This window comes from Euprymna scolopes, chromosome 33 (genome assembly GCF_053919585.1).
Source record: "Euprymna scolopes isolate OS-2025 chromosome 33, ASM5391958v1, whole genome shotgun sequence".
Lineage (NCBI taxonomy): Eukaryota > Metazoa > Mollusca > Cephalopoda > Sepiida > Sepiolidae > Euprymna > Euprymna scolopes.
The window spans coordinates 30666615-30691142 of NC_136514.1; positions in this window are offsets into that span (position 1 = coordinate 30666615).

The following is a 24528-nucleotide window of genomic DNA, read 5'->3' on the forward strand; positions in this document are numbered from 1 at the left end:
GATTCAACCACTCTGATGAGTCGTACCCAACGAAAAACGTTACATTGGATAATTATATTTTTAATATATATATATATATATATATATATATATATATTTATACATATCTGATTTGTTGTTTATTAGCGATATCAACAATATATATATATATATATATATAATATATATATTATTATTATTATTATTATTATTATTATTATTGATGGGACGATGATTGTGTGTTTCCAACGAGGGAAAATATGTATATTTAAAAGAGTGTAGCCATCAACAATTGTATTTTTTTCAGACTTTTATCATTTTTGAATATTTAAAAATATTTTATAACGCGCTTCAGCCTTGTTAAAAATATTTTGAAATATTCAAAAATGATATAAGTCTGAAAAACCTACAATTGTTTATGGCTACACTCTTTTATATATATATATATATATATATATATATATACTAGCGTGGGTGACCGCCGTTGCCTGAGTGTTTGAAGGTGTGTGCTGAACAACAAAAAAAAAGTGGTAGTAGGAAGGCAGGCTCGAACCCGTAACGCGAAGGAGGAAAAGGACGTGAAAAAACATAAGATCTTTGCTATTACGACTACCGCCAAACTAAGGTGACGTAGGTTTAAATTAAGGCTAGACAATCGAAAAGAGGGGGTAATGTTCGAAAAAATATAGGCGAAAAAAGCGACCCCCCCTGTAGAATAGTTCCCAGTTGAGGGTGAAGAACTTAATGTTTTTAGCCTATTTTTGGTATTTGTCGTTTGAAGGGTCAAGCTTCAAAACAATGCTAATCTTGTAAAAATCCGTTGCTTCTATCGAAAGTTTTAGGCAGACATGGAAACATAAATGCATACATTTATATATTTGTAGCTCAAATTTTCGACCTAAACTGATTGAAAAACTTGCCCGATCTCTGAATACCCTTTATGTCAAATTTCAAATGTTTAGACCAGAAATTGTCTGAGTAATTTGGTAGAGACCGTAGAGGTCAATACTTTTTTTTAACTTTGACCCCTATTATGACCCCTGAACATATGTTTTGGGCTCAAATCAAGTTATTAAGTTAGATCCATGTCCAAGGAACCTATATCTAAAATTTCAAGTGTTTAGACCCAAAATTGGCGGAGAAGTTTGTTAGAGTTCTCAAAAGTCAAATCCTTGAACTTTGATCCCTTAATAGCACAATTTTTGGCCGAAAACGGATTACGAAGATTTTCCCAAATCTCAATATATTGTATATCAAATTTCAAGTCTGTAGACTGAAAATTCACAGACTTATTGTGTATATAGCCAGACATACATACAGACAGAAACGTTCACTTATAATATATATATATATATATATTATATATATATATATATATATATATATATATATAAGCAGTAAAAATTAAGTTTACAAGCTAAAATGAAACTTTAAATGATTATTATTATTATTATTATTATTATTATTATTATTATTATTATTATGTATATAGTAATCGCTAATCAAATAAAAAAAAGCTTAATAAAACCACATAGTAAATAGAGACTACAGACTGTATATTATGATTTACAAGAATTTATTGTTCTACAGTACGGCATAATCACGTTGATACACCACTCCCGCTGGATCGCCGAAGTTAAGCAACGTTTAACCTGGTCCGTAATAAATGGGTGACCATTAAAGACTTCTATGTGCTGTATGTGCTCTCCGCTTATCATTGCTTCCAGTCGTCCTTGTCTTCTTGCCACTGGACTCAAACAGTGTCGATTCAGGAGAGGTGTGGTTAGAAATTGCGCAACGTTGCCTCACAATTACAAGTGCAGCTGCCCCTACACCGGGTATCCTTTGTCTTTCGGGACTGAACGGAAGCATCAATCACTCAATCAGTTGTTCTAAAGGATACTTCAAAAGAAATATTAAGGATTCCTTAATCCGCAGAGTTTCAAAGAGAGCGTTCTTTTCAGCAGAGGAAAGATATTAGCAAACGAATATTATAGTCAGAAATGCAAAACAAGGTTAGTGTAGAGAATTCATGAAATAGAGAAAAAGAATTGAAAAATGAAGAAATAAAAATGAAAATGAAAAGATATACACATAAGAATGAGTCGGATTTGCGATGTTCAAGTTAAAAATCACAAAGGAACGCAACCCAAATCATCTGTAGAAAAAAAAAAAAAAAAACAGTTTGCAAGCAATCGAGGAAGAAAGATATTTTCAAAGCATTAACTTTTTTTCAATTAGAGATGAAGCAACTTGTGAAAATCCGCAGATTAAGGAAGTCTTTATACTTTTTTGAGTATAAACCTGTAAAAAAATAAATAAATATTAACTATTAATACAAATATAATACAATAAAACAATAAGACTGTATAGTAACTTTACGGACACCCTGTATACATATATATATATATATATATATATATATATATATATATATATATATATATATATATATATATATATATATAAGAAAATTATAAGAAGCGGGTATCTATTTAAATAGACATTCCGACGAGTTATTTACGGGCGTCGACCCTATGGTCGAGTGGGAGAACTGCCGACTATCAACACGACGGTTCTAAGTTCAACCCTTGGCTTGGGAGAGATGCTAGTCTAGCGGAACAGATGAGTTGTGATACAACGAAACAGGACTGTATGTCGATGATTACAAATATATATATATACTAGCATTTAAGTCCGGCGTTGCTCGGGTGTTTAGAGGTGTATGTTGAGCCGCCCCCCCCCAAAAAAAGCGGTCATTTTTTAAACTATGACCCCTTAACATGTATTGTTTTGGGCTCAAATCATGTGAGTAAGTTAGATCCATGTCCAAGGAACCTATATCTAAAATTTCCAATGTTTAGACCCAAATTTGGCGGAGGAGTTTGGTAGAGTTCTCAAAGGTCAAATCGTTGAATTGTAACCCCTTAACAGCCAAATTTCTGGCCGAAAACGGATTACAAAGATTTTCCCAAATCTCACTGCACTGTATATCAAATTTTGAGTTTGTAGACTAAAAATTGACAGAGTTATTGCGTAGGGAAATATACACAGACAGACATACACGTTCACTTTTATATATATACTAGCATTTCAGCCCAGCATTGCTCGGGTTTTTGGATGTGTATGTCGAGCAAAAAACAAAAAAAACAAAAAAAACAAAAAGGGTAGTAGGAAGGCAGGCTCGAACCTGTACCGCGAAGGAGAAAAAGAATGCGAAAAAAAACTCCTGGCGTCTTTGCTGTTACGACTATCGCTAGACCGAAAGTGACATAAGTTTAAATTAAGGCTAGACAAGGAGGATCACTTTAAAAAATATCGACGAAAAAAGCGACCCCCCTGTAGAAAAGTACCCAGTTGAAGGTGAAGATATTAATGTTTTTAGCCAATTTTTCGATATTTGTCGTCCGAAAGGTCGTACTTCAAAACAGTATTGATCTTGTAAAACGCTTCTTTCAAAGTTTTAGGCAGACATGCAAACATATATGCATACATTTATATATTGGTAACTAAAGATTTTCGTCCAAAACCGATTAAAAAGCTTGCCCTTTCTATGAATTATGTCAAATTTCAAATGTTTAGACCAGAAATTGTCAGAGTAATTTGGTAGAGACCGCAGAAGTCAATTTTTTTAAACTTTGACCTCTATTAAGACCCCTGAACATTTATTCTTTTGGGCTCAAATAAAGTTATTAAGTTAGATCCATGTCCAAGGAACCTATATCTAAAATTTCAAGTGTTTAGACCCAAATTTGGCGGAGGAGTTTGTCAGAGCTCTCAAAAGTCAAATCATTGAACATTGACACCTTAACAGCCAAATTTCTGGCCGAAAACGGATTACAAAGATTTCCCCAAATCTCAGGACCTGTATATCAAATGTCGAGTCTGTAGACTGAAAATTTACAGAGTTATTGCGTAGGGAAATATACACAGACACACACACACACAAAGACACGTTCACTTTTATAGATATACTAGCATTTAAGCCCGGCGTTTCCCGGGTGCTTGGATGTATGTGTTGAGCAAAAAAAAAAAAAAAAAGGGGATAGTAGGAAGGCAGGCTCGAACCTGTACCGTGAAGGAGGAAAAGAACGGGGGAAAACCTGACGTCTTTGCTGTCACGACCACCGCCTAACCGGAAGTGACTTACGTTTTAATTAAGGATCTACAATTGAAGGGAAAAAATATCGGCGAAAAAAGGGACCTCCCTTGTAAAAAAGTGCCCAGTATGAGGTGAATATATTAATGTTTTTAGCCAATTTTTCGGTATTTGTCGTCTGAAGGGTCGAACTTCAAAACAATACTGATCTTGTAAAAATCCGTCGCCTCTGTCGAAACCTACATACATACATACGATTATATATTGGTAGCTCAAATTTTCAACCCGAACCGATTAAAAAGCTTGCCATATCTCTGAATACCCTTTATGTAAAATGTCAAATGTTTAGACCAGAAATTTTCTGGGTAATTTGGTAGAGAGCGAAGCGGTCAATTTTTTTTTTAACTTTGACCCCTATTATGGCAACTTAACATTTACTATTTTGGGCTCAAATCATGTTATTAAGTTAGTCCAAGGAAGCTATATCTAAAATTTCAAGTGTGTAGACCCAAAATTGGCGGAGGAGTTTGTTAGAGTTCTAAAAGGTCAAATCGTTGAACTTTGACCCCTTAACAGCTAAATTTCTGGCCGAAAACGGATTACAAAAATTTTTCCAAATTTCCGTACCCTGTATATCAAATTTCGAGTCTGTAGTTATTGTAGTTATTGTGTAGGTAAATGTACACAGACAGACTGACAGACACTTTCACATTATATATATATATATATATATATATATATATTTTTTTTTAATGTAAAGTATTTATATATTAATAGGAGAGGGTGTGTGTTATTTATTCTGAATGCCACGGTTACATCCGAATGATTTCCGTTTAATTGTTATGACTATAAAGAATGAGGAAGGCAGAAGAAATGAATTGACATATTAATAAATAATTAAACACAACAAAGTATAAATGATGGTGAGATTCAATGTAGATATAGAGATAGGACAAATATATAAATAAATTAGCATGGGTGCCCGGCGTTGCCCGGGTGTGAGGTGCATGCTGAGCAAAAAAACAAAACAAAAAAAAAAACGGTTAATTTTTTAAAATTTAACCTCTATTATGACCTCTTAGCATTTATTGTTTTGGGCTCTATTCAAATTATTAAGTTAGATCCATTTCCAAGGAACCTATATCTAAAATTTCAAGTGCATAGACCCAAAATTGTCGGAGGAATTTGGTAGAGTTCTCAAATGTCAAATCGTTGAACTTTGACCGCTTAATCGCGGAATTTCTGGCCAAAAACAGATCACAGATCACAAACATTTTCCTAAGTCTCAGTAAACTGTACATCAACTTTCGAGTATGGAGACAAAAATTGACAGAGTTATTGCGTAGGAAAATGTAGACACACAGACACACAGATACAGAGACACAAGCGCAGACAGACACACACCTTCACTTTTATAGATATACTAGCATGGGTGTCCGGCGTTGCCCGGTTGTGAGGTGTATGCTGAGCAAAAAAAAAGTTCAATTTTTTTAACTTTGACCCCTATTATGACTCCTTAAAATTTATTGTTTAGAGCTCTAATAAAGTTATTAAGTTATGTCCATGTCCAAGGAACCTATATCTAAAATTTCAAGATTTTAGACCCAAATTTGTCGGAAGGGTTTGGTAGAGTTCTTAAATATCAAATCGTTGAATTTTTACCCCTTAACAGCCAAATTTCTGGCCGAAAATCGATCACACAGATTTTCCCAAATCTCACTACACTGTATAACAATTTTCGAGTCTGTAGACTAAAAATTTACAGAGTTGTTGCGTAGGGAAATGTACACATACAGACACAGAGACAGACACACAGACAGATACACAGACACGTTCAGTTTTATAGATATACTAGCATGGATGCCAGGCGTTGTTCGGGTATTTGGAGATGTATGTTTAGCAAAAAAAAAAAAAAAAAAAGAAAAAAGTGGTCAATTTTTTAAAAACTTTTACCCCGATTATGACCCCTTAAAATTCATGATTTTGGGCTCAAATGAAGTTATTAAATTAGATTCATGTCCAAGGAACCTATATCTAAAATTTCAAGTGTTTAGGCCGAAAATTGTCGGAGGAGTTTTGTAGAGTTCTCAAAGGTCAAATCGTTGGAGTTTTACCCCTTAACAGCAACATTTCTGGCCGAAAACCGATCACACAGATTTTCCCATATCTCAGTACCTTGTATATCAAATTTCGAGTCTGGAGACTGAAAATTGACAGAGTTATTGCGTAGGGAAATGTACACACAGACACACAGATACACAGATACACACAGACAGACAGACATACACTTTCACTTTTATAGATATATAGATAGATACATACTCAAATATATATGGAAACAATACTTTGTGTTTCCTGTAAACTTTTTATGCAAATATTATGCAAGTATAAATCAAGTAGAATATCTGCATGAATATAATTACACGTAATAGTTAACTAAAGATGATCATCCCATAAGAAAACGGAAAAAAACTAATAGGGAATTAATTAAAATGAATGTTTAAAAGAATATGCAAATTAGCTAGATATTTTGCTGATGAATTCAATTCCAGGACCCATATATAAGAAAATTGTATTTTCTTTTTAAATAAATAGAAAAGAGGGTTTTAAATATGAATATCATATACATATAAAAGAAACGGGAATTGCGTGTGTATATATATATATATATATATATATATATATATACACGCCCTGACCCATGTAAAATGAATACTCTGAAATAAACCGTTTTGCATCACTTTTATGTTTATGTACGAAGATTAACGTCAAGTTATAATACATTTAAACCGTATTTTGTTTCATAGACGGCACGCTATAAAACAATTTAATTCGTGGAAGTTGAACTTGTGCTTTTGTAAAAAGATAGATAGATAGATAGATAGATAGATAGAGAGAGAGAGAGAGAGAGAGAGAGAGAGAGAGAGAGAGAAACGGGAAAAGGGAGTCCTCTTCTGTGGTTGTGGCCAGGCTGGTTTTTGCTTGCTTGCAATTTAATTAGCAAATTTTACAAGTTAAATACTCACACCAGGACTTAGAATGAGATATCCCAATTTTGAGTTTCTACATAATATATTCTTCCAGCTCTCGCAAGTAATTACCTCTGTACACTATAGAGGCATTCCCAATACCAAAACACAAATAAAATTTAGCATTTAAAAATTAAGCCATGTGTCACACACACACACACACACACACACACACACACACACACACACACACACACACACACACACACACACACACACACACGCACGCATGTGAACGCGCGTGCGCACGCGCTTACACACACTCGCACGCCCAACTATATTACAAAAAAAACATTATAGGCAATTGTGCACTTAAAACAAAGGATGAAAATTAGTATGTGGGTAGGTAGGCAGAGAGAGAGGGGGAAAAAGAGAGAGGAAGAGAGAGAGAGAGAAAAAGAGAGAGGGAGAGAGAGAGAGAGAGAGAGAGGAAGATAGAGAGAGTGAGAGATGAAGAGAGAGGGAGAGAGAGAGAGAGAGAGAGAGAGAGAGAGATGGAAAGAGTCAGCTGAACGGCGATCTTTGTGTTCAGAGTTGTTTTCTTCTCCCTACTCTCTAGCAAATATGGTAGTTTCGTTGTTGGTCCTTTTTTTCTTAAGTTAAAGTTAAGTAAATATCTTTTAGTAAATAAAACAAATCTTTTTGGTCTGCGACTAGAAAATACTTTTTTTATCCTGATGAGGTTGGATCTCTGAAAGAGGCGCTTCGGAAACATATATGCACATATGTAGCTAAAAATGTTTATCTAAATAAACATGTAAACACGCTCTGGCCATTTTTTTTTTTTTTTTTTTTACATAGACGTCACCACTTATCAAGGCCGATAGGCCACTCAAGGATAAGGGTTAAAGAGTGTAGAGTAGTCAAAAGGACAATATAGTAATCGATAGTAATGGAAGTTCGGTAAATTTGTTAACCTAAATGGAACGGCTCATCAGAAACTTGTTCACGTTGGACTTGAAGACAACCATATTATAGAAAGCTGGAAAGCAGGAAAACGGAAGACAATTCCACAGGCGTGCAGTTCTAAGAAAGAAGCTTTGATCATGGAATCTATGTTTAGGTTTAGGTACAGATAAAGAGTGGGGAAAATTATTGATAATGTTTTCAGCTAGTCTAGTGTTTCTTGTGAAAGTTTGGCGAGGGGGGACCATAGATTGAAGCTCAGTCGAACACTTTCCATGAAAATAACGATAAAGCAGAGACAAACTCGCAACATCTCTTCTGTGAGACAGAGGTTGCAGCGAAGAGAAAAGGACATCTCCCACCAAGCCCCGAAGTCTATTTTGAACTCTATCAAGGCAGGACAAGTCTTTTCTAGCAGCTCCTGCCCATATGTGGCAACAGTATTCCATCCTTGGACGTATCTGGCTCTTATATAGATAGAGAATTGCATCAGCAGTGAGATATCTACTGGATCGATAGAAAGATCCCACCATTTTTCCAGCGGCCTTGGAAACAGATTTGATGTACGTATTCCATTTAAGATCAGGAGTAAAGCCTGTCAAAACTTGAGGCCTCCCCAAGACGAGAGCCATTCATTTCAATTGATGCCAGATGGGGATCAGAACGTTGATGATGTAAAGATAGAAGCTTGGTTTTAGATGCATTAAAAGTAACCAGCCACTCCTTTCCCCATTGTACAACGTGATCAAGATCAGAGGAGAGAGAATCGGAGAGAACTTGATCGTTTACTGTCTTAGATGTGCTACCATAGATGGTAGTGTCATCAGCAAAAATGTCTACGAATGATGTAAGGATGTGATTTGGAAGATCATTAATGTAGATCAGGAAAAGAGTTGGGCCCAGGATCGACCCCTGAGGGACTCCAGCATTTATACTGTGAGCTTCTGATTTTTGCCCATCAACTACTACTCTTATGAACCTATCAGAGAGAAATGATTTAATAATTGAGAAGACATTTCCAGCAATACCATAGCTGGAGATCTTGTGAAGTAAACCTTTATGCCATACCCTATCAAAGGCCTTTGATATGTCAAGAGCAATTACCCTAGAAAGGTTGCCTCTGTCGAGAGATTCGCTAATCCTATGAGATATACCTGTAAGCACATCTGCTGTAGATCTAGCAGAACGGAAACCATATTATGTGTCACTAAGAAGGTTATTTTTGCTGAGATGGTTGATCACTTCTCTATTTAACACAGATTCCAGCAACTTACTCATGACGCAAAGGAGACTTATTGGCCTGTATTGAAAGGGGGATGAACGATCACCTGAATTCTTAAATACAGGGCATACTGATGAGATTTTCCAGGGTGATGGGAAGCAATTCTCCTTAAGACAATGTTTAAACAGTTTTGTAAGTATGGGTGCTAGTTCTGGTTGAAGTTTTTTGAGTACTATAATTGGAATATCGTCGGGGCCGGTTGCTTTACTGGAATCAAGGTTTTTGATTAGCTTGGCAACATCACATACAGATATTTGTATATCACATAGTGTATTTTCTGATACAGGAGGAAATATTGGGGGTTGGCAGCCTTGGTCGCAAAGGGTCGAATTAGCTGCAAAGTTCTTGGCAAAGAGTTTGGCTTTGTCTGATGCTGACGAGATTAACTCAGGTCCATTGATGATAGTTGGGATGGAGCACACACTTCTGTTCAAGATTCTGTTTGCAATTTGCCAAAACTGGTGGGAACCAAGCCGCTGCTCAGCTACTTTGGACTTGACGGACTGCGCATACAACTCTCTTGCGTTCTTTATTACTTTCTTACAATGGTTGCTGGTAGTCCTGAAAGCGGCTTTAGTTTCCATAAATCTATTATGTTGGAAGCAGTGGAAAAAGTGATTTCTGTGCGCAATAGCAGCAGCACATTCTGGAGAAAACCATGGCTGGCTGTTAGGTTTTTGCTGGAACTTTTTTGGAGGGTATGAAATTGTCTATACCTACAATTAACCATTCTGTCAGGTCTGATACTATAGATGACACATCCTTTTTAAACATGGAACGCAGAGGAAGATCCGATATAAATGTACGGAAACTATCCCAGTCAGCCATAGTGTATCGATATACTGTACGATGGAGAGGTACGTCAGAGGACTTATTACATTTCATTTTTATCTTAATTGATACCACTGAGTGGTCAGAAGATCCAAGAGGAGACAGAACGGAAACTGAACATAGTTCAGGGCAAGTTGTGAGAAAGAGGTCTAGGAGACTTGCATACTGGCCGTCATTGTCGGGCACACGGGTGGGTTCGTGAACAATCTGAGTGAGGTCATATGCAATGGAGAAATCATGACAGAATCTCCCCTCATCATCGGTCTTGTTTGAGTGGGTCAACCATTCTACGTTGTGAACATTGAAGTCTCCACATACGTGAATGTTAGTTGAAGGATATGCTAATAGAACTTGGTCAATTTTCTCAGATATGCTTTTAAAGATAGTAACTCCGCTGTTATGGGGGCGATAGAGAGTAAATATAAAAGCCGTAGTGTGAGCTAGTGCTACTCGGAAGCACATATAGGGCAAGTTAGGATCTTCTCTGGAGATGTCCCTACCACATGGAAAGCCATCTTTTATATAGGCACATATTCCATGCCCATGGCGATCTTGGGGGTCAGTTTTGGAAGTTAGGTTAGAGTATCCTTTAATTACGAACTCATTTAGGGAAATAGTCTGTCCAATTCCAGTTTCACATAAAAAGAAAAGGTCTGGTTTAGTCTCCTGTAATTGGGCTTCAACCTCTGGAAGGTTAGAACGTAGACCCCAGATGTTGGAGAAGGAGACATGGTAGTGGAGGTCTACGTTGGAAGTTTCAGATCCGGGTTTAATCGTGTATTTGTTATTGAAACTTGTCATGATGGAATTTTGGAGTTTGTGGACTAGGTCGTCAGATTTGCTTAGAGCAGGACAGAGAGGGGAAAACAAAGAGAGAAAAGTAACGAAGAATTTTTTTTTTGTAGCACATGATAAGATAAAGCCGTAACAATTACCCACTAATATGGCATCGAGAGGCCCCACCAGAGACTACTGCATGGTCCAGAATCCATTCACCAAATGGCAATACAGCAGCCCCAGTACTTTGCACCTGCTGATAGGACAGCCTCCTTAGTGGTTAATCCAAGGTTCGGGTCCCTGACTATCAGGCGGATAACGTCAGCCCAGATAAAACGTTTACCTCCAGCACCTTTACTAGTGACATGGCTACAAGGATAGACATAGAAACGAAATATTTCCGCCATCTTTGCCGACTGTTCACACAAAATACTGCCAACCTAGAATACAGCTTTTTCTTCTCCCTTTGTCAGAAAAATCACTCATTAAAAAAATGAGGACTGAGTGACAAAAAAAGCGAAGCGAGAGTAACTAGAGCTGCCGACAACGCTTCCACAAACGTTCTCTACTCTATTCATTTGATAAACACGAGAGTTTCAATAGATTTACATCTAGGAAGCAAACACTATATATATATATATATATATATATATATATATATATATATATATATATATATATATATAGTCTAATTTGTTGTATTCCGAATTTTACTGGGATAATTAATTCAGTAATCCTTGATATACGAACAAATTTTAAGCAAAAAAAAACATGACTAAAACTTTAAGCTACAAAATTATCATATTTCATAATTGACCATTCATATATTGTTTTAACAAAAACCAAGATATAAAAGAATGGGTTGATAGCAACGAATAGTGTATTTCATCGTTAGTTACAATTATTTCCATACTATTTGGACGAATTCAAACATTATGTCGTTTGAAAATTTTCACAAGAACAGCTTTTCTTCAGACTTATTGAATAAAAAACACTTTAACAATAAAACATTGTTGAAACCATTTCCCTTATAAGTCTTGGTTTCTTTTCCTCATAAGAGAAATGATTTCCATAATGTTTTATTAAAGTGTTTTTTTATTCAATAAGTCTGACGAAAGGCTGTTTTTGTGAAAATTTTCAAACGACATAATGTTTGAATTTGTCCTAATAGTCTTGAAACAATTGTAACTAACGATAAAATACATTAATTGTTGCTATCAACCCATTCTTTGATGTCTTAGTTTTTGTCAAAACAATATATATATATATATATATATATATATATATATATATATATATATATACAATTTTTTTAATGATTTTAAAATGCCAGTCAAACTAAAATCTGTTCAGAACTCTGCACGAGTGCATTTTTACGCTTACAAAAAATATGCACATAACACATGAATTTTTACGGTATATCCCCCCAAAAGAACTTTATGGCTAAATGTTTATTGGAATCGGAAGCGATAATTGTATCGCAATTGGGAAATTAGAGCAGAAAAGGTAACTGTATCGTAATCGTGAAAATATTGGAATCGTCCCATCAATAATAATAATAATAATAATAATAATAATAATAATAATAATATATCTATATAATTATAAAACTCAAATGACCTTGTAACGAGTGATGTAACCCACTTTCCGGTTTACGACATCCGGTTGCACATGCGCGCATAAACACTAACCCATAATAACGTAAACAAATAAATACAAATCGCTTCTTTTGCAGATTTTGACCCGCGCACTGAAATATTAACGTTATTATTTCGAAATTATTATTTAACATGGGAAGATTGTTTTTTTTTGCAACAATTCTTTATTACAACTATACTGTCGCTATTTTCTTACAACTAAACAACTTTAACCCTTTTACAAACATAAGAACAATTGTAGTAAAGCCAAGACTACTGCTACTACTACTACTACTCTCTATCGTCCCTTTTCCTTCCTTCCTGCCTTCCTTCCTTCTTTTTTATTTTTTGTTTACATTTCTAGATACAAAATAGTTGTGTGAGAACAGTGAAGTTTTTGACACATTTAATCTGTTTCAATATTAATTTTATTTTATTTATTTAGGTTTTATTTTTTTGCTTTAGGTTTTATTAATTATTTTTTTTTTAGATTTAAGTTTCTATAACTTGGTTGAAGGATTCCAATATGGGTTTTTCATTCTTATATTTCTCGTTGGTAGGTTCATGTGCGTTTTTGCTGCTAAATGACTTTCGCCGGTGTTCGATTCGTAGGAAAATCATGTTTAATTTTCGATTTTTGAGGTAACTTTACACGAATAGGGAGGGTTTTTTTTTCATGTTTGAGTAATCCGTCCGTGATTTTTCATTTTAATATACTTTCATAGAAATGTTTCTGTTATATCAAAAAAACAAAAAACAAACAAACAACAACAAAAAAACTATTTTCTTTACGTCACAAGTGTCACGCTCATACATGAATTCCATAGCTAATATAACATACTGACCCAACGGGTCACGGGTAGTCTAGTTTATAAATATATATATATATATATATATATATATATATATATATATAAAGAGAGAGAAAAGGGGAGGGAGAGAGAGAGAGAAGAAGCAGAGCATATATACTGCGTACTCTGTATACAATGATGATAAGGATAAATATCTCACTATCAGAAATGCAGCCTCTTGGGAATTTCAGTTTTACAGAACCTATTCGGAAGCGTATTTTCCAAAACGTGCGAATTTATAAAAAAAATATTTCTGTGGCTTTTGAAATTTTACTTTTTTTATATTCGTTCGCATCATTTGTAAATGTTTTTTTGTTATCATTTAAGATGAATATGACAAAATAAAACGGGAAGTACGCAAGTAGAAGGTCTTATTTTATTTGGCAGTTAAATATACTTTAGAATAAATATATAAAAAGAACAATATATAATAGCATAGCAATTTGGATAACCTTCTAAAATTATTTCAGAGAAAGTATACTGTACCTCTACAAAACCACTATTCGCCCGTGTATGGAGTACTGCTGTTACATTTGGGTTGGTGCATCTGCTACTAGTCTCTCGCTCCTGGACAGGGTCCAAAAGAGAGTCGCCCATCTAATAGGTCCCGAATTGTCATCTAAACTTCAGCCCCTGTCCCACCGAGGAAATGTTGCATCCCTCTGTCTGTTTTACAAGTATTTTAATGGTGGATGCTCTGACGAACTACAAACCCTTGTGCCCCCCCTCGACGAAAATACCCCTCGACAAACCCGACAAGCAGCGAAATCCCACCCCTACACAGTTGAGATCCCTAGATTTAAGAAAACCTTTTACTCTAATAGCTTTTTCCTAAGAATTGCAGGACTTTGGAAATTTCTAACGGTTTCCTTCTTCCCCAAGTGTACTGACATGCAAAAGTTCAAGTGTAATGTGAACAAACATCTTGCTGCTAAACTCCCTTCATAGTACCCCTGCAACTTAAGTTCCTGATAGTAGCCCCCCTACATCAAAGTGGCAATGTTCCTTGTTTGGAGTGAAAATGTAATAAAAAACACACACACACAAAAAAAAAACGATAAATATTTCATCTTTTTTTTTTTTTTTTAAAATTTTTATCATTTTGTTCTAACTGGGGATGAGGCATTCACCCGAATTCTCAGACATTCCGACCGAGAGATCTGTTTTTAAAGATTCTAACCGCCCCTTTATTATATGCAACTGTGTGGATCCCTCTTGCACTTGGTTCACCGGGTATATTTGCCCGATTGCTTTTGAATTTGTTTTCATAAGTTCAATTGCTCCTATAATTACTGGTATTGATGAAGATCTTCCTAAGATTCCAGTTTCTTTTCATGTCGTACATAAGAACTTGGTGTTTTGTTATGTTTCCATCTCAGTTCTGTTTAACCCATCTTCATTTGAGACACTAACTTTTACTAAGGTTGCTTCTTTCTTCTTCTTGTCCCATATCACTATGTCAGGTATAACAGGTACATAACTGTATGGATTGCATAGTCATAGTGGATGGTGTATGACTTATTTCTGACTGTTGATTCTGGTATATATTCTCAGGACTTGCTGCTACACCCGATATTTATTTTTTTACAGATGGTCCAATGGAGAGATTTGCACCCGCCATCGTGTTGCATTATCATTGCTGAGACGACTTATTTTCTTAATAGCGTTGGTTATCAAGCCTAATTTTTGTGCAGTCATTATAATCCTCTCCTGATCAGAGTGGTGTGCCCTCCTTTTTTAGCCAGTCTATAAAACCTTCCTTATCGATTATAGTCCTGGGTGAATTCATATAGAAAATACTTGGCACGCTGTTGGTTGGCACATTTTTACAGTTTTTTTTTTTTGGTCCCCCAACAAAAGGAAGGTGGACGTGTAAATTCACCATTGTCCGTTCGTCATTTCGTCTGTCCGCACTTTTGCAAAAACAACCCCTTGGAATTTTTTGAAGTTTTGCACAAACATTAAACATGATATGAGTAAAAGCGTATCAGAAAAAAATTTCCCGGAAAACTCTGGTTGTTCCCCCTAGGGGTTCCTTTCGGATTAAAATGGCTAAAATTGACGCTTTTCTGCTTATTAAAAAAATTATTGCCTTGGATGTTTATAAAACTTTCTGAAAAGTTGTAACTAACTGATTTCTATATAATTTTGTTTGTCTGTACTTTGCGATAACACTTGGGTGTGTCCCAGGGGCGTTTTTTAGGGCTAATAAAAACACTCCACTTTTCGGACTAATTTACCATATTTGTCCGAAATCTTCTGTGTGTCTATTTAATAGTTTAAAACTGCACCATTTGTAAATTTTCACCAGGATTTTACGTCCCCCGGGGACTTTTGAGGTTAAATAAGGGGAGGGGAGGGGACAAATGCTAAACTTAGTCATGTTTTTATGCCTCGTTCACTGTGCACTCACGGGGGACCATGCATGTTTCACTTTTTAAAAATGTTTTGCAATTCATAGTCTTTGTGTATTTTAGCGACTTCTTTAGACTGTTTCCGTATACGTCTTGCTTTGAAGTTCTGACTCATTTGTAAAGTAGTCGTGTACAGAATGTTTGCTCCGTTTCCTGATGAAGGTTGTTCTGTAAGTGGAAAAATGTACTGTAAACTTCAACGTGTTATTTTATTTTTTATTTTTTATAAAATGTTAAACAATATGTGATCTCCGATCGTGTAGTGTTGATAATATATCACTACCCCTCCCTCTTAAAAGAAGAATGGAATTCGTGAAACAATGCTATCGTGGCCATTGTACAAATACTAAATACACCCCCGCAAAAAGGGGATGGTAGTATCATGACGAATTTATATATATACTACCCTGCCTCCAAAAGAAGGAGGTAATATATATCATGGCGAACGGATATGTACTTAATTAACCCTCCCAAGGAAGAGGTAATGTATAGGACAATGGTCTTATAGCAACAGAACAAATACTACACTACCCTCCAAAAGAAGGAACATGATTTAGAGGATAGTATAAAGACGCTCGAACATACGTATAGTACCGTGCCACCTTCTAAAGGAGGAGGTAATTTTGGAGATAATAGTCATATAACAACAGACAGGTATCACTGCTATGGAGAAAAGGATGACGTAATTACTAGGAGGATGGTCACAGGATAATAAAATGGAAAGTCAACTGACTCTTCATGTCCCTGGAAAGGATGTTATAATGCCTTGAAAGATTTCGTAATAAAGGTTGTACTTTTAGCTCTTAAGCGCGGAAATGTATTGTAAGCTTTAACATATCTTTTTATACAAAGTATAACTATATGCGGCCCCTCATTACGCATTTTTGATATTTTAAAAGGAGAATGGAAGCCAAGAGAGAATGCTATCATTCCAGCGGAACAGTGTGCAAATGAGACCACTAAATGGTTCAAAACTGCTATTGAAGCACATGTTCCCGCACGGAAATTCTATAGCAAGCCCCACTCTCCCCAATGGTTTACTTCTGCGTGTGCAGCTGCCATTTGTCCAAGGCAGCATACGTTCCGCAGATTCAACCGACATAAGTCCAGCTCAAATAAACAGAAGTTTATAGAAGCTAGAAATAATTGTAAGAGAGTGATAGAGACAGCTAAGACAGATTACTCTGAAACCACCAGAAAACGCATCGAAGCACAGAAATTAGGAACCCGGGATTTTTGGAAAATCTACAACAGCGTAGTAAATAATGGACAGTCAACTATTCCTCCACTATCAAACAATCATGAGGTTGCTTGCACGGCAACTGACAAGGCTAATCTGCTTGCCAGTCGGTTTGCCTCAAACTCAGCACTGAACTCGGTACACCACTCACTCCCTGATTTTCCTCTGCGAACAGACGCCACAGTAGACGATTTGAAAATCACCCCTTCTCAGGTACATGCTATTATAAAAAAACCTAGACACCTCAAAAGCATGTGGACCAGATCTCATCCCGGCTGTGCTATTAAAAAAATGCTCTGCCGAGGTTGCTCCAGTTCTGTCCAAACTTTACAATAAATGCCTTAACGAATCTTGTTTTCCCGACTGCTGGAAAACCGCCTCTGTGGTACCAGTCTTCAAGAATTCTGGTGAAAGAACTGACCCACTAAATTATCGCCCCATTAGCCTCCTCCCACTTTTCGCCAAAATATTTGAGTCCTTAGTAAATTTATGTAAATAAAACATCCGATGTTGTTTTTTTTGCGGGCTATATGTCACATTTTATGAATTTTCTAAGAAAAACAAAGTAGAATAATGAGAGTGGTTGTGATCCAACGGGTCACGAGCACGTCTCGTTTCCAATAAAGTTGTAGAATTGCGACACTGATTGAAAGAACCGAAGCAATGAAAAGGACAAGTTCGTTACGATTATTTTGCTTATGTGTTAGTTCGGTTTCATCACGTTGATGACACACCATTCCCCACTGGATCACCGAAGTTAAGCAACGTTGAACCGTATCAGTACTAAATGGGTGACTATTTGGGACTTCCAGGTGCTGTACGTGCTCTCCGCTTATCTCTGCATTGTTTTCAGTCGTCCTGGACGTCTCCTTGCCACTGGACTCAAACAGTGCCGATTCAGGAGAGGTGTGGTTGGGACTGCGCAACCCTTGCTTCACATTTACACGCACAGCTGCCCGTAGAGGAGGTATCCGTTGTCTTTTGAGAGATAACGGAGGAATCTGTCGGAGTTCGGTATCCCGTGCAGATTTCAGAGTTCGACTATATATACCCGAAAAAGGCCGGAGATTACATCGACCGACATGTTTTGAAAATAATCACTCAAGATAAGAACAGTATTCGGAATAATGCAAATGATGAATCGTCATCTCAAAAATTCAGAAACCTAACACAAAATATCAATCGCATCCCACCCATGTCTCTCCCACAGTCGTAAAACTACGGCATAAAAAAACTCTCTTTGTCACTGAGAGATTGACTCTGGCAAGATTGTTCCAAAAATGACACCATGTGACCTGGAGCGATTCCAGGCTTGACATCGGAGTTCGGAAATCTATATATATATATTTTATTTCCACCAGAGAAAAGAAAACGCTTGCATTGTGACGTACATTGAGGATTGTGGAGATGAGAAGACGGTTCTTGGCGTATATTACATTTCCAGCATATGATTAGAAAAGATCGAGTGAAACGAAGGCGAAAGATTTTCTCCTGGGGAATTTTCTTTTTCTTTCCGAGCGTCTCACGTTTTGGCAATACAACACGAACGAGAAAAACATAACGAAACAAGATGAAGGCGCGGTGACTATGAGTAATTTTAAACCATCATAATAAGATCACTCATCCACTTTGTCCACCTTTTGTTATATCTCTACTAGCTGGACGTCTGGCGTTGCCCGGTCGTACAATACGCTTATAAATGACATTTTAAAAATTGCATATGCATTATTATAGAATACAACCCTCTATTGAATATTATATATTACGAGAAATAATTTGCCCGGTGGACAAATTTGACAAAAAAAAAAAAAAAATAAATAAATAAATAAAATAAATAAGTAAAAATATTTTTTTTTTAAATAAAAAAAATAAAATGAAAATAAATAAATAATAATAATGATAATGTCGTTCATCGAATTCCGTCTGTGTTTGTTTACAACATCACATCAGCTGACATTTGGGTTTGACGATCTTTAAAATAGTCTTTCTTCTCTTATAGATAAAAAATAATTTCATAGGGGAATATTTTACGTTACAACGGCTAAGGTTACACCGGTAATGTAAAAGACTTCCCTGTAAGAATTCTTTTTTTTATCTATAAAAGAAGAAAGACTATTTTTAACATCGGAGTTTTTCGATCTTCCAGTGTTATCGGATGAATTTCTGCACAAAATTTATCTAAAAACACTGCCAGACATATAAATTAGTATTGTGTGAAATTTGTAAAAAGATAGGCTCAGCCGTTTCGGAATCTATGAGGAAGGAATTCACTCCCCCCCACACATTTACTTTTATTTAATAGTAGAGATTTAAATAAAGCTATATTTCTAAATATTTAAAACTGCACATACAAATATATAAACATATTCACATATGTATATGCTTGTATATTTATATGTACAGTTTTCTATTACAAAAACTAATTAACCGATCATTAAAAAAATTAAATAAGAGCTGCAAAGCGTAAGCGCCGCAAGTGTGGGCTATATGGAAGTGAATTTAGTTTTATGCAAAAGGAGTAAAAAATGATGTGAAACCCTTCGTTCAAGTTAGGAGACCTGCGACTTTTTTTTTGACATTTTAGAAATAGATATTCGATATCAATCAATAAATATATTTATTCATTTCATGATATGATGATTTAATCAACTCATGATATGGGCATAAGAAGCCGTTTTACAAATTAATTATGAAACTTTTGCGCCCATTATTCACTTGCAATAAATTTAATCTATTGTCATTAGACAACTATCAAGCAAGATTTCCTTCTTTTCAAGTTGTTCCTAAGATTGCTCCAGCGTAAGCCGTAGTTATTGCTTAGAATCAATGGGTTTTGACTAAGATTTGAATAAGGATTCTAGACATAAGGTTTAGCCGCATTATATATCCATTTTCATCTCAATAACGGAACAGAAGAATAATGTAAATTTGTTCCGATCAGCGAATAAATTTTACCTGTTCTGGATCAGGTATTCTAGTATATATATATATATATATATATATATATATATATATATATATAATTATAAATGATTATTCATTGATACCTATACCTACAGATACTAGTGTTTCATGTTTACGCAGTCATCAGTGTAGGGTAACAATTCCTGCGGCTCTTGAGATTCGAACCAAGCCACGAGCCGCCTTTTGCTCCATTTACAGAACCTCTACCTCAGAGCCACCAAACAACTGCCACGGAAAGGGAATTAAGACTTATTAAACACTGAATTCGAGCGAGTATAATGCCAATCTCAATCTAGAGTGTTCACACGAGTGGAAGTTATGAACATTGCATAGACGCTAGTTGGCTGCCTTAGTTATAATTGTGCAGACAGTGCCCATCCTGAAGTATTCTTAAAGGCACTTGATAATTATAATTAAATAATGACACACAGCTATATATATATATATATATATATATATATATATATATATATATATATATATATATATATATATATAGGCTGCAGAGTCCTAGAGTGGATGAAACGTGGAATATTTAGTGTAGCTTAGTCGCCATATATATTTTATTACTTACTATATATATATATATATGAACAAATGATTAATAAAACATGTTAAAAGACATCTTGAAAAAGAGTTAAAAACATATTTAATTTTAAAAAGGAAGGACAAGATAAGTGGATAGTCCTTAATCCGCGGAGTTTCGAAGAAATACTCTCCTTCTCATCAGAGGGCAGGAATTAGCAAAATGCGGGATCGGATTTTGCATGTAAAAGTATTTAATGAAACTACAAGTAAGTCACAGATATTACTTGGTTAAAAAAAGGGTGAGGTAAGGGGAATAGGAGGTAAAAGAACAATGATAAACAGATTTCATATGAACATGTTTTATTAATCATTTGTTCATATTATAAGCTCTATTACCTTTTCGGTTTTATTGAGCTTTTCCACCTGGTTGAGATTACTTTACTTGAAAATATTAACTCTTTAATATTTATAATATATTTAACTTTACCATTTTGATTACCTTGGTAAACTTATTGTAATATATATATATATATATATATATATATATATATATATATATATATATATATATATATATATAATTATTCAGAATATTGAAATACAATAAATCTACTGGTGTGCGTGCAAATCCAGTGATTATCGGTCTTACAAAATGTTATTCGATGTAATATTTTATACACGACAATCCCAGCTGGAAAATCTACAACATTGTTGTTAATAATGGACAATCAACAATTCCCCCACTAGCCAATAATCATGAGGTTGTTTGCTCGGCAACCGAAAAGGCTAACGTACTTGCCAGTCGGTTTGCCTCAAACTCCACACTGGACCCTTCCAACCACCTCCTACCTGAATTTCCTATGCGAACAGACGCCACGCTAGACGATCTGATAATCACCCCTGCTCAGGTGCATGCTATCATAAAAAACCTTGACACTTCAAAAGCATGTGGACCCGAACTCATCCCAGCTGTGCTATTAAAAAAGTGCTCAGCCGAAGTAGCTCCAGTTCTCTCAAAACTCTACAACAAATGCCTTAATGAACCTTGCTTTCCGAGCTGTTGGAAAACTGCTTCTGTAGTACCAGTATTCAAGAATTCTGGCGAAAGAACTGACCCAGTAATTTATCGCCCTATTAGCCTCCTCCCACTTTTTGCCAAAATATTTGAGACCTTAATTAACCATGCTCTAGTCCAGCACCTTACAGATGCTAAACTTCTGACCGACCATCAATATGGATTTAGACAAGCCCGTTCCACGGCAGACATCATCACTGTAATCTCTGAACGCATATACCATTCACTGGACAAAGTGGGAGAGGGCAGAGTGGTAGCTCTAGATATATCTAAGGCTTTTGACAGGGTATGGCATGAGGGTCTCCTCAGGAAGATTAGATCTTACGGTATCACTGGTAGAATACTTAACATAATTAAATCCTTCTTAGATAAGAGAAAAATCCAGGTTGTCCTCGACGGTCGTACATCTAAACAATATGATATAAATGCGGGAGTGCCCCAGTGATCTATCCTTGGACCTCTACTGTTCCTGATATTCATAAATGACCTCCCCGACAAAATTTCCTCTGAGATAGGTATATATGCTGATGACACCACACTCTATAACAGGCACGATAGGAAAACAAATGAACACATATCTAAAGAAATGGCAGAAACACTAGAGGATGACCTCCAATCTGTAGTGTAATAGGGACAAAAATGGATGGTCACGTTCAATGCCGCCAAGACTAAACTAGTTTCATTCAATAATTACAAGAGACCTTCTCTACCACATATAGCAATGGCCAACGACTCTTTATCTGAGAGTACGTCTTTCAAGCTCCTTGGCCTAACGTTCACAGGAAACATGAGTTGAAACAATTACATCGAGGACATTGCCAGGGCCGCTGCAAGGAAGGTGGGCTCTCTCTACCGTGCTAGAAAACTACTAACATCCGAAAGTATCCTGTACCTCTATAAGGCAACCATTCGCCCATGTATGGAGTATTGCTGTCATATTTGAGCTGGTGCATCGGCTGCTAGTCTCTCGCTCCTTGACAAGGTTCAAAAGAGAGTCGCAAATCTGATAGGCCCTGAACTGGCATCTAAGCTTCAGCCTCTGCCCCATCGACGGAATGTTGCATCCCTCTGCCTGTTCTACATGTATTTTAATTGTGAATGCTCTGACAAACTCGACAGACCTGACACGCTGCAAAATCCCATCCCCACACTGTAGAGATCCCTAGATGTAAAAGATCTTTCTACTCCAGTGGTTTCTTCCCCAGAACCGCTAGACTTTGGAATTCCATTCCAGGTCTATGCTTCCCCAACTGTACTGACATGCAGAAGTTCAAGTGCAACGTGAACCAACATCTTGCTGCCCAAATCCCTACATAGTACCCCAGTAGCTGTTGCCCCTGATAGTAGCCTCCTACACCAAAGTGGCAATGTGCCTTGTTTGGGGTGAAATTGTAAAAAAAAAAAAAAAAAAATAGAGCAAATAAATCATAATTTAGGAATTTAAAATTTGTGATTTGAAAAAGTTAAATTTCAAATATAGAAATTTTATTGTATGCAAAACAAAGAATACAGTAAAGTGAAATATATTTCCTTAACCCATGAGTTTTTGATGTGTATACATCTCCTTGGAGAGAAAATATTAGCAAATGTTATTATTGGTTTGCACCTAATTTGCTAAAGGTAATAAACATGCTATGATGACACGACCATCTACGGCAACACATCAAAGGCTGTAAATGACAAAGTTCTCTCGGATTCTCTCTCCTCTGATCTCGAGCGCGTGGTTCAGTGGGGGAAGATGTGGCTGGTTACCTTTAATGCATCCAAAACCAAACTCCTATCCTTACATCATCAACGCTCTGATCCCCAGCTGGCATCAATTGTGATGGATGGCTCTCGTCTGGGTGAGGCCCTGTGTTTTGACAAGCTTCTGGGTTTGACCTTTACTCCTGATCTGAAATGGAACACGTACATCAAGTATGTTGCCAAGGTCGTTGGAAAGATGGTGGGATCCTTCTACCGCTCCAGAAGATATCTCACTACTGATGCAATTCTCTATCTATATAAAAGCCAAGTACGTCCAAGGATGGAATACTGTTGCCATATCTGGGCAGGAGCGGCCAAAAACAGCCTATCATGCCTTGACAGAGTACAAAATAGACTTCGTGGCTTAGTGGGGGATGTCCTTTTCTCTACCCTGCAACCGCTCTCCCACAGAAGAGACGTTGTGAGCCTATCCTTGTTTTATCGTTATTTTCATGGCAGGTGCTCGTCTGAACTCCAATCTCTGGTCCCCCTTGCCAATCTTTCACGAAAAACACCCGTCTAGCTGAACCCACTGTGAAAACTTTTCCCCCACTCTATATCTGTGCCTAAATCGCGGATTCCATGAACGAAGCTTCTTTCTTAGAACTGCACGCCTGTGGAACTCTGTTCCGTGTTGCCTGCTTCCCTCCGGACTACAACTTGGATGTTTTCAAGTCCAATGTTAACAAATTCCTAATGAACCGCCCCTTAATTAAAGACTTCATCAAATCTCCACACTAACGTAATGTACTTGCAATAACCCTTATCCCTGAGTGGCTTCCGGGCCTTGATACTGTGTAAAAAAAAAACCCATAGAAAATCCCATTATAGGAGTTAGCATGCACTTTCGATTTAAAGTTCAATATCCTTTTTTTGCTGCATCAATATCCAATTTCCCTTATTCGATGTAGCTAAAATGATTTAAAAACTTTAAAAAGATTTAGTTTAATTTTCTATGTTTATTATCTTTAGCAAATTAGGTGCAAACTTTTTATAATATTTGTTAATATTTTTCCTCCGAGGAGATGTATAAACATCGAAAACTCATGGGTTAAGGAAATATATTTTTATAAGTTGAAACCATAGGAGCAAGTTTTAGTCTCCCCTCCATCAAGGCTACAGGTTTTGTGTAAATATCAGATATTTTGTGATTTATATGCAAAACTAGAT